This window comes from Pterocles gutturalis, unplaced genomic scaffold, assembly GCF_000699245.1.
Source record: "Pterocles gutturalis isolate BGI_N339 unplaced genomic scaffold, ASM69924v1 scaffold10767, whole genome shotgun sequence".
NCBI lineage: Eukaryota > Metazoa > Chordata > Aves > Pterocliformes > Pteroclidae > Pterocles > Pterocles gutturalis.
The window spans coordinates 22,134-30,208 of NW_010115373.1; the positions used below are offsets into that span (position 1 = coordinate 22,134).

Consider the following 8,075-nt stretch of genomic DNA (forward strand, 5'->3'; position numbering starts at 1 on the left):
AGGTGTAATCCTTTCTCTCCCCCCCCCCCCCCCCCCACAGAAGGACAAAGAATGTTTGTTTTGTTTTTCTTCTAGGAAAACATGATCTCTTAGGACTGTCAGGAGATGTAAAAACTGCTGAGTGCATGGTATCAAATAATTTCATGATGATGCATCTCAAATACTTTTATGAACAAACATAGACTACCTGAGTGTGGCTTTTCAGCCTTCATTGTAGTTTAAGAAAATAAAACACAGTCAATACAGTTGCTCTCTCAAAAATATTTAGGAACTTTGTGTAACGTTAAGATTCCAAGAAAATGAGAAAAATAATATATTTGCCAATATTTTGGTATGTAAATGATCTCTTCCAATTTATCGTCCCATTTTCACCTTCCATCTTCTCTGAGAGAAGGGAAGATGTTTGGAAAAAAACCTTTTGGTAACCTTCCAGAACTGGGATCTAAGTCTCTTCATCTCCGAGGGTGTCTTGCATTATTTTTATCCTTACAACTAACATAATGAAACTGAATGTAGATTGTTTAATTTTATTTTTCATTGCCTTGAAGTTATAGTTCTTTACTTCCTAGGGACACTTGATTTAGTTTCCAAGTATAATATGTAATGTTGACTTTTTTCTAAGTAACCAGGTCAAACTGTATCTAGATATCAGCTAATTCCAAGTGCTATATTTGATGCATGGAAGTTGCAGCTGGTGTCTTCTGACTGTCCGTACCCGATGTCTTCCTTTTCCTTATCCTGTTTCCTTCTGTCAGTTTTCTTGCCGTCTCACTCTCCTTAGCTGGCAGAAGGTAAATGCATCGCAACAGTCTGTCTGGAATTCCCATAGGAAATTGTTACCAGTAATTTGATAGTATTTCCACCTGACAATCTCAGTTTTAAAGCCCGTCTTTGTTTTTGCTTGATGCTGTTATTTACATTTAGGTAGGTGGATCTGAAATGTTAACAAATATTATTGTATATTTTGCAGATATAAATACTAAGACATGGGAAGAATAAAGACCTGCTTAACTGAGAGATATAAACACAGCAAAATGCTGTGCCAGCCTAAAGCGTTAGAAGGAGACTCTCTAATCCTAAAGTTGTTGAAAAATAGTGATATGATACCATATCAGGATTGGTATGAAGTCTAAAATTCTCCCAAAAGTATTTTATGGATTTCTTTTATCTTGTTTTCTAATACATGGGCATTACTGTGAGGGTGGTGAGACACTGGCCCAGGTTGCCCAGAGAAGCTGTGGATGTCCCATCCCTGGAGGGGTTCAAGGCCAGGCTGGATGAGGCTTTGAGCAACCTGGGCTAGTGGGAGGTGTCCCTGCCCATGGCAGGGGGTTGGAACTCGATGGTCTTTAAGGTCCCTTCCAACCCAAACCATTCTATAGTTCTTAGAAGGGTCAAAGTTAGTTTCGTAGGCAGTGTTGGCTGTAGTACTTTCCAACTTTTTGAATAATTCTCTCTTGATAAATAGCTGTGTGTCTTGACAGATTGCTCTTTATGAGATTGTTTCTGTGAGAGATCATGCTTTTTTATGTGTAATAGTACTGATTAGGTCTAGGTGCAGGTAAGGTTAACAAACAGTTAGGAAAGTTGTGTGAAGCTGCTCTTGTACTGCTTTAGTCCTGCCCAGATACATCATCAGGACTTTATGGTACTCTGTAACTTGATGTAAATTAAGCCTTTGGTTTTTATCTGTTGTTGGATTGTATCCAGACTTGGCAGTGGTGAGTGGTACCAGACAGAATTTTAGTCTTTATATATTGAAGTACAAGTTGGAAATCTCACCATCATTGTGTGGGTTTTTTATGTTACGATAACTCTTGGGGACCACAGTCAAAGTACATACAATAGTATGTGCAAAAGAAGTGGTGGCTTTGCCATGAGAAGTATTTCAGGGTCTGATTAAGTAAAGTGGAACACTGATGAGTAGCAATGGCTATAGTAAAGCATGCAGGTATAATATGCAGTCCTGGAGTGCTGGGTGCTACAGACTGGTATACATAAGAAAAATATTGTGAGTAATCTACTGCCCATACTGCTTTGTATGTAATTCAGATCAGTTGTATGTGTTTTCCTCTAGTTGGAAATCTATTTTTTGCGTCAAAATTGTCAAATGTTTAAATACGGTGAGGTGTTGCAGTTACAGTTTTGAGAAGTATCTAGGAATGAATTTTAAAAGTTGCTGCAGTTTCTGATTTGTCTTAAAAATCTGAAGCTCTTAGAACAGTGGCAAATCCGATACGGGAACATGGTCCGTGTCTTGTGCTGTACTGTAAAAACTCGGAGCGGTGTAATGACAGGAGGATGCAAACATCTGTGTGGTGATGGTTTGGAAGGTAATTTATATTATGTGTGTGTCTCTGTATACATAGCTGACTTATGCTAGGAACTGAATTGATAGCTACAGTTTTTGCAATTGTCTTCTGGATCAGATGGGTCAACCACAGGTGAAGAAGGTGATATTTCCTAGGTCTACTTGAGTAATTTAAAGAATTAAAAAAAAAGCTCCTTTTCTGAGGCTTTCATAAATGTTCTGGAATTTAGTTTTCTCTTTCAAATGTGACTTCTAAGGGCAGATGTGCAGAGTTGTTCCTATGTAGGTAAGCTATAGATAATTTTAGAATATTTTGCAGAGAGAACTTGCATATCACTAATTGAAATGCTTTAATTTTGTCTGGAAAAAAAAGTGTAAACTTAAGTCTGAAGCTTGTTTGGGGGGAGAAAAAGTCTTTTGGAACTGTTGCCTTTTCTCACAAATCAAAGTAAAATCGGTGTCATTATGCAATATTAAATTATTGTGATACTGTGCTTTTATGTATGACCTGCACTTCTAGCAGTTATGAAAATGAACACTGGTGGTAGGACATGAGGACATTGTCTCTTCCTCCTCTCAGACACAGCTTTTGTCTCTTGTTTTTTTCAAAAAACTTGCAGTTCAGTCAATGGAATACTAGTGTTTTCCAAGGTTTATTTACTGATGGCAATGGCAAACATGGAAGCAATATTTGATGGTACAGCTGGAGAAGCTATTAGTTTATTCTGTGTGTTCGTATGTGGAGTAAGGGATGAAGCAGGAACAGTGGAAAAACGCTTGGAAGTGAAGGAGGAAGGGTGGGTTTTTGATGAGAAAACTGCTCAGAGCAGCCTGTTTCCTCTGGAGCTACCCTAGGACTTCGGCAGAGAGTTTTTCCTGTCTACAAAATTAAAATGCTTTGCCCATCTTGTCATTGTTTGTTATAATTTTTGCCTGTCTTGGGGACTCCTGTGTGGTAGCTGATCGCTGCTTAGTGCAGTGAGCTCTTGCCTTAAGCGCACATAATGCAAGCGTAGAGGATTTGGACAAACTGTGTTCTCTGGGATGCTGCCTCTTCTGTGTGGTTGGGAAATGCTTAACGTGTACTGAAACGGGCACGTATTATTATCCTTCTGCAGTCAGTATTGAAGTGACGTGCTTTTTCAGCTCAGCATACCCCCTCTGCTCCAAACTGGGAGGCTTTGCATTGCTTTAGAAAAGAAGATTAATGCTGGTTAGGAGGCTGATATTAATTTGAGATGAGAAGAATAGTTTTAGCTAGTAGGTGAAAAAGTGAAGATGACATAATCCTTGGGTAAAGGAACTAAATGGGGACTAACTGCAAGGACTATTTTTATTTTTTTGGTAACTGTAAGCACTATAAAATAGGCCAAACTCTATTTTCAGAACTGCATATGAGGCATCCACTAACTTGTCAAAAGAAGAAACTTGCTCTGGGTGTTTAAAACTTGTGTAAGCTTACTCCCAGTGATGTGTATTTGCTGATTTCTGGAGAGAGAACTGGTTCAAGTGTCCTGGAAAATGCAAAGAAATTTTTTTGTTTAAAGAAATGTTCAAGTATTCTTAATATTGACATTTTTACTCTCTAGCCCTAACAGTGCATCCAGAAATATTTGCATCAGAAGTGCTTAAAGAGTTGGGGGATAGAATCTGAAGGTTGGAGTAACTTGAGGAATCTGTGGGCTTCTCTGTTTTTTCTGGGTCATCCTCTTGTTTTGAGGCGAGGTAGCTGTAAAACCTCGGTTCCACATAGGCTGTGGGTGGGTGAAGGAACCAGGGTTACATTTCGCTGTGTTGGAAGCTGATGTTCAGGGGAGGGGCTGGAGGAAATATTTTGTTAGAAAACTACCTGTGTCAGTACAGATAAATAACGCAGTTCCTGTAAACATCTGGATTTCACTTTGAGAAATTGCTTTTGGCTGTTTCTGTAGTTCATTCAAGTGAATGCAGAAGCATGAGCAAGGCTGAAGCAAATCTCCTCTGAAACTCATGGTGTTCCTTGTGGGGATCTTTTTTCCGATGTGGCAGTTTGTGAGTCAATCTATTTAATACAGAAGCAATGATTTTACTTTAAAAGTATTCCTTTGAAGGAAGTAGTGTAGGAAGGTACCATTTATGGGGACAGCCCTACCCCCTAAGTTTTAAGCTCTGTCTTTTTTTTAAGAACTGTAATCTGTCAGTGGAATACAGAAGACTTCTTTGTGCAGGGACCATATTGATAAGAATGTAAAATATAAGGGAAAAAAAAACAGGTGTTAAGCCCTTCTGTACCAGAACAAAATTAAATTACTAATTCTGTTGTGGAAGAAAGCTGGTATTAAATTTGCTGCATTATTCAACATCTGTTTAGTATATCTCTCATCACTTAGCTGGATGTTACGCAGATTCTTTAGTCTAGAAGAACTTGATTGAAGTTTAAAAGTTAAAATAGTGTGGTGTGTTGAAGCAGACTTGTTCCCATCGTGCTTCTATTTCCATTTTACCTCGCCAGTTGAGAAATTGAGCAGGAGATGTGTTTGAGTTTTGGTTTGCATGCAGCCTAGTAGTCTCGTCAGCCTTTCAGCTGTCTTCAGTGTGAGTACCTGTCTTTTTGTTAAGAGTATTTGTATCCACTGTTGTTTTGATCAACAGTTTCTCAGTAAATGGAAAACTTGCAGAACGAGTGAGAATTGCACTGTTTTATTAATTTCTAGTGTTTACAGACAGAACGTTATATTTCCTGGTTTGCACATGTCTCCAGAATGATTTCCTATCTGCAAAAAACTGAGGTGCCTGTTTAAAACAAGAGGTGTTCAGCTCTCTGACACACTGTATTCCGGAAACCCTGGGCATGCTGTAATGATGGAATACTGACTGCTTCGTGTAATTCATCTGGATTTGTGTTGTTTTTAGTCTATCTCCTAGAGGTTGGAGAATTTTTTTTTAATTTCATATCAGAAGAAAGGAGATAACCACATTTGAAGTACAGAGTCTTTGCAACTAATAAATGAATCAAGTATGAAGAATTGAAAGAATCTGGGTTGCTGCTTCCTCTATTTGATATTCATTATGGAAGTATTAGACTGATTTATGTGTGGGAGGGGAAAACGAGTAAGCTTTTGTTGTCGTAGAGTTGGTGTGAATCCAGGAAGTCTTGATACAGAGATCTTGGAAAATTACATTATATATAATTTCCCATTTACTCCTCCATATTTTGGCTACTGATCTTTTTATCTTTGTCACAGCTGATTTTTTTTTTTAGCATGCCTTGCATTATTCAGCTCTTCTTTCATCTGTAAATAGCATTTAAAAATTAGAGAAAGGTCCTTTAGCACTTGAAAAATGATAGTTTGATTATGCTGTTTATTTAGATTAACTTGCTTTTATACTAGCCCTGATATTTAACACTCCTAAAATAATGGCTTCCTCGTTCTCCATTATGTTCTCATTGATGAATAATCCTTTAACTGTAAGTTAAGCGGTTGTACATCATTTCTGTATTCTATGGGGATAAATAAGATGGGAATTTTAACTACTTTGTATTACTTTGTTTATAAATGATTTTTTTTTTGGTGGTCGCTCAGATCTACATGGTTAAATGTTGAGTGCACTAGCTAGAAGAACTGTGTTAACCTGTTTGAGTGTGGTGTTAGTGCTAGTGTTGGTTATGGTGTTTGGCTTTTTTCCATTATTACATACGGTTATTCCTTAACGGTACCAATTCCAGCTTTGGTCGGCCAGGAGTTGAATGCTACTGCCAGCATGACAGTGGAGCTGCAGTAATACAGCTTCAGTTCCTGATTAATGAGGTTAGTAAAATGATATATATATATATGCACTCCATAATTCAGAGAAGATAGAGTGTATCTTCTTTAGTTTCTCATTAAGCATCAAAATTGCTAACACAGTGACTCTTACATGAGTGGAAAACAGTAGTAACAATTATAAATAAATTAACTTTTTTAATCTTAGAAAATGGATGACTAACTGCAGAAAATAGCTGTGTCTCTGGAGTGCTCTTTTGCTATAAGCAAGAATGTTTTTCCTAGTAATATTTATTCATGTAATTGAACACTGCAAATTATCTCCTGAAGTATAAAGTGTATTTTCAGTAGTACAAACAGTTTCGGTAGGCAGTTAACTTCATGTTGACAGAGTTACTGGTTTATACACGAGCTGAGCAAAGATCCCTGATCAGATCCCTCAGTAGTTTCAGATATGTTTTTTTCTAGAGGTGTAACAGCAGTGCTGTTCTTCTTGAGCTCAATGGGGCCGGGTTTGTACAGGGACTTCCAGCTCAGACAAATAGTAAAGTCACACCTCACTAGCTTTGTCAGCACATAGATATTAGCAGCTGAGTTCATTGGTTAATTTCCATACAGAGGGGGGCATGAGGGAACTGATGTGCACGCACCAGAAAAAGCTTCTCCTTCCCCATCACCCCTCACTATAGCCCTGAACCAAATGTGAGTGAGCTGAACGACATGTGATCACGTCAGTTTTCTCATTACTACTACTTGGAACTTACCTGTGCTATGATGTTGGTGTGCACACTTATAAATATCTTTTTATCTGTATATTTCCACTATGATGATGATATCGTGTTACAAGGGTTCTGACTAAAACTTTTTCTTTCTCATAGGGAGCTCTTGTGAGTGCCTTGGCTGATGATACCTTGCACCTGTGGAACTTGCGTCAGAAGAGACCTGCTATACTTCATTCACTCAAATTTAACCGTGAACGGTAGGAATTGCTTTATTTATTGCTTTGCCCCTTACATGTCACACTACGTGCTATTGTAAGATAAGATTTATTAATGCAGTCCAGCTCAAATTTGTTAAATAATTGAAACTGGATTTACAGTTAGAGTTGCAGGCTGTAAGGACCCAAAGGACTTGTGAGTAGATGCTCTAGCGACCTAAACTGAGATGACTTTTCTGTCATTTAGCATGTTGCATTGCTGAACATGAGTTTTTTCCATCTTTAAAATGTGGAGGCATAGAAGACTTTCAACAATTGTTCCAAAATTCCTTTGGAGACATAAGGAAGTGTGTGTGTATATGTGTGTGCCAACAAGACAACAGGAAAACTAGTTAAATTTTTAAATGGGAAGTTTTTCTCCCCTTGATGACAAATCAGAATTCTGCACTGTTAGAGCTCCTGTGTATGTCAGAGAAGCTGAAAACAACATGCAATTTGACTAACAGTTTTGAGACTCAAGTAACAGTGCTGAAAGCAAGCTAGGGAGATACTTTAGATGAAATTTCTAAAAGTCAGTTGGTTAAATTTCTGCAAATGTGTGTCCTTGTTTTCTTTTCTATAATAACAAGTAGCCCTTCTCTGTTGGGAAGTAGCCCTTTTCCAGTATGGGTAAAGTCTGAACTGGAGTGCTGTGTCTACTTTTGAGCAGTGTGCTTAAGAGATGAAATGCTTGTGGAACTCACAGATTATTCTGCGTTCCAGCTAGTATCCTTTGTCTTGTAATTCTGTTGAACAGGGCAGGAAGTAATAAGCTTTAAGTAATGGGGAGCAATAGAAAGAGGCAAGTTAGAAGGTTTTACGTAAATGTTTAATTTAATGTCATGCAAAGTGCAAAACAGACTGTTGGGTGTGTTATGGAGTAACCCTGTGGTTTTAAATACCAGGTTATAAACAGATTTCTCAGGAATAACATAAATGCAGATCACTGGCTTTTTTGGCAGGTAGAGGACTAAGTGATTCTAAGTCCCTTTTGAGGTTGTTTCTGTGATTTCTGTGTATAAACTTTTTACCAGGACTTGTAGGG

The 8,075-nt window shown here is 38.0% G+C and overlaps 1 protein-coding gene across 1 annotated transcript in view; it reads left to right on the forward strand.

The window, feature by feature from the left end:
• LOC104462992 (syntaxin-binding protein 5) overlaps window positions 1-8,075 on the forward strand; it is a gene marked incomplete at its 3' end in the record, with an annotated part of 81,010 nt that overhangs the window by 20,386 nt on the left and 52,549 nt on the right. Inside the window, exons 2-3 of the mRNA XM_010075159.1 lie at window positions 6,018-6,099; window positions 6,933-7,033. The remainder of the gene's footprint in view (window positions 1-6,017; window positions 6,100-6,932; window positions 7,034-8,075) is intronic.